Below are 4,210 nucleotides of genomic sequence, written 5' to 3'. Positions count from 1 at the left end.
TATCCAGGTGGTCTTGTCTCTTTCTTTGGGAATCCTAACATGAAGAGTGAAAATCCAGCTGAAACCACAAAGATGAGAACAAATGAGCTGTAAATCTGCAGCTCACCACCACGTATACCAAGTATCAGCTTCAAACACCTGAAGCATCATAATCTGAACACGATGAACAGGTGCCCATCACCGTGCCTGACTGTAAACGAACCCAAGGCAATTTGCTGGTGATCTTTTGTCAGAACCCATATTTACCACAAACTTTGTTTTGCCCTCAGTTATAATGAAACATGTAGAACAGGCTTCAATGAATTTGGGTTTTTAAATTAACTTTGCTATCCATTAGTAATAAAACATGAAGCCACCTAAGGAAAACGTGTTCCCCACAGCCTTGGTTAAGCCTTCTTCTTATTAGTTTATTGTATCTACAAATAGCACAAAGAAGAAACATAATGAAGGAGATGTTTGTTGAAACCACAAAACACTCAAGTTGGATCTTTTAATCTCTCATCTTTTAATCACATCTGATGTAATGTATGAGAACAATGGAGCACTGTGCCTTTGCCCAGTCTCTGCTTTGGTTAAACTGCCTTCAATGACAGCTGTCTGTGAAGATATGCTTAACTTAAAGCTGCATCAGTTCAGATTTGGACCGAGACTTAACAGATCACAGGGTTTCCAAATAATGAAGGTGCTATAGAGTCACCGTGTTTACCCAAATCACGTTTAAGTTTCCAACAAGCAGCAGCACAGGCAGTTCATGGACTCTGCCACCAGGGGGTGCCAGATTAAACAAATTCAGCACCGACAAAGCACACGACCACAGTGCTCTGATCAGATGCTGTTCCACCACACAGCTTCAAAACAGCTTCAGTAATTGTTGTGATAGAACAGATCAGACCTTATCTTGAACTGAGTCATGTTTGATTTTCCTCTCTTAATTTAAGCAAACAACAGGGTCAGAAAAAACACTTTTCCTGTAAACAGTGAATAAATAACTGAACACTGTATCTGTTCATCATGAGTGACGAATAAGAGACTGTACAATGGCTTCAGGAAGTATTCAGATCCCTTCACTTCTTCCACACTTTATTGTGGTGTGGTTTATTTTTAAATGAATAAAATGATCATTGTGTCCATCAGTCTACATTCAGCAACTCATGATGACAAAGTGAAAACATAAGATTTATAGCTAAGTCATTAAAAATCATAAATTGTAATCTCTCATTTACATAAGTGTCCAGAGCCTCTGATGTGGCATGCTATTTGCTTTAATTATCCTTGAGAATTTTTAAATTTTAAAATCAGATTACAACATAAAGTGTGCAAAAAGTGAAACCACTGTGTCTCTGGTCAGTCTCCACCTCGGAGTACTTTCTTACTGTATAGCATTACTGTATGTGTAAATAATGATGTTCAGATTTAGATTTAGGTTTAAAAATATTCGGAATTTTGTAAATTTCAAAAATGTCATATAAAAGTTTCAGAAAACAACTAAGTGAAGCCACATGCGATTCCTGCACCAGGGATGAGGAACAGGAATTCAAGAATTTTAACTGTCCAATTGTTTAATTTGATCTCAGAGCTGCTGCCAAACAGCAGCACTGAGGGAGGACTCCCACTCTTTACTAGGAAAAATGAAATTAAATCACATCTATGCCAGAATTCCTAAGAACTCCAGGAAATCCAGTGTGTTGTCTCAGGCTCATGACCTCAGATAAACATGACAGGCTATTTTCCTCCTTGATGGGAACTACATGTAATGGGATTTCAAACAAGGGAGAAGCATTGCAGACTTTTCTATTGACCATGCAGAATTTCAGGGTTTTAAATTTCTGGATTTTGAAACTCTTGCCTTTTGCTGCTGCCATTGGGAATTAGCAGGATGTGAAGTTATAATGGAGATTTGAGAAGGACAGACTGTAACCTGCTGCTTTCCCTTTTCTATATTGTAGTTGTGTGGCTCTGTAAATACAGGATGGCTCGCAAACAGGCAGCTGGTTTTATTCCCAAACAAACTCCACATCAGGTGAATTCACTGTTTATCTTACAGGGACATTAAATAGGACGATGCAATGCAAAAATAAACACGGAGGAGAAAACATTATTTAAAATATGAAGCATAACAAAGGCTAAGAGTGTGTGTGCGTATGTGCGTGTGTGCGTGTGTGTGTGCGTATGTGTGTGTGTGCACTCACACAGACGTTTACTGGGACATCAGTGGAGCAGGACCCCCTGAGACTGATCAAATTAAAGGAATAGTTTAAGCAACATGAAGCTACAGCTGGAGGTGGCATGATTTAACATTATCATCTCATTTCAGCCAATCAGGACAAATGTTAGCGCACTGGTGCTTTGTCCCTCAATAAACTTGTGCTACTTCGTCATCCCTGGTAGTTAGCACGCTACATTAAAGAATCTTGACTGTCATAGATGTTTTTGTGTAATGTGAAAGCAGTTGCCTGTATAATCAGAGTTCTGCACCTTTAAACTCCGCAGACAGCTGCAGAGTTGCAGACAGACTGCATCCTTCACAGCTGACAGGATTCACCCTTTCAGATAAAGACATTATATTTGTTTGGCAGTAGATTCTGTTCAGATTTTTGTTTATTGTGCTGTTTTTGGGCACCACTTATTTTCCTTTAACTTTCAAAGTGGCTCTGTTTCCACACTGTGGTTCTGTCACTGAGTTGTACTGATTTGAATTTCCCTCCTGATGTATCAGTTGGACCAAAAGTCTATGAGGTATATAATGAAGAAAACCTGTTTTTTTTTTTTTTTGTTTTTAATTCTTATCATAATAGATGTTGATAGGTGGGGTGGCTCCCCCACCTCACAGGGGCTGCTGGCATACACTTTATGGCCCATACGCTTTTAATGTGAGAGTCTCTCACTCTTTGGGTTGGAGTAATTTGTATTGGTTGTCTTTCAATAGGCCTGTGTAAGCCAGGTTTCACACCATCCCTCCCCCTCTCTCTGTATGTTGCTCATCTATCTCTGCACATAATATCAGTGCCAGTTGTTGTGATTGATAGTTGATAGCATTAATCTTGTAAGATTAGGATAGAGAGTAACCCACTCCTTATCCTAATGAAAACCATCTCTCCCTCTACGGAAGCCCTGAGAGGCGAGAGAGAGAGAGAGAGAGAGAGAGAGAGAGAGAGAGAGAGAGAGAGAGAGAGAGAGAGAGAGAGAGAAGAAATTCTTCTGATCCATTTTCTATGTCTCAAGACTTAAGAACGTGAAAAAAGGACTAGCTGTCTACAATTCCTCCATTTTTTTTACCCATGAAAACAGGCAAAAAAAGGTTTTGGCAGATGGGCTTCCTTGAAAGGAGTCAAAGATAGTTCACGTATAAAAACCTATAAAACAGTAACTAAATAATTAATTGTTGATTGTTGCAAAAAATAAATAAATAAATAAAAATCACTACCTTTCTGACATTAGCCTGGCAACAAACAAAAGAGCTATGGACTAAGTCCTGACAAAGTAGCACAATACACAATCGTTCTGCATGTAAGCAGCAGCATAAGTGGACAAGAGGCCTAGAAACGCAGCCCCTCAGTGTTTCTGAACCCTCAGAGGGACTGTGATTGGCTTCATCTCCCCAGACTGACCAGCCAATGGTACAAAGGAGGAAGAGGACCTGAGGCCCACAGAGCCTAAGGAGCAACACAGCAGACGTTAACACATTATGTTTTACATAATCACCTGGGGGGTAAGTTAACACATGAATCAATAGTACTACCAACTCATACCACACTGTATAAAAAACTATGCCTTTAATTTGTTAGACCTGGGTGATGTTTGCTAAGATCATCTTAGTCCACAGACTCTCAATGGGACTGAAATCTGACACAAGCTGAAGTTTTGCATGAAACAAAAATAAAGAATTTTCATATTCAACCATTATAAAATGAACTATCATTAAAATGACAATGAAAATGCCTTTTCTGTTTCATTTGCACGAAAATGAGATACAATCAGGTCACAGTTCAAAATTCAGATGCAAAATCCAGTTTGCCAGATTCAGAAAACTGAAATTTATCCGGTCATATTTTTTCATTTCTACATCTGCAGCCACAGACTTCCACAGAGAGGACACAGAACAAAACAAAGATCACAGCGTTTAGCTAATGGGTCCAAACTGATTGCACAGAAACACTCAGAGCATAAAAATTAAACATTAGAGCACAGCCATATGTTGAAGTTGTAATTT

The sequence above is a fragment of the Toxotes jaculatrix genome, chromosome 1, assembly GCF_017976425.1.
Source record: "Toxotes jaculatrix isolate fToxJac2 chromosome 1, fToxJac2.pri, whole genome shotgun sequence".
NCBI classification, from domain to species: domain Eukaryota; kingdom Metazoa; phylum Chordata; class Actinopteri; family Toxotidae; genus Toxotes; species Toxotes jaculatrix.
This window is presented reverse-complemented; position numbering follows the sequence as displayed.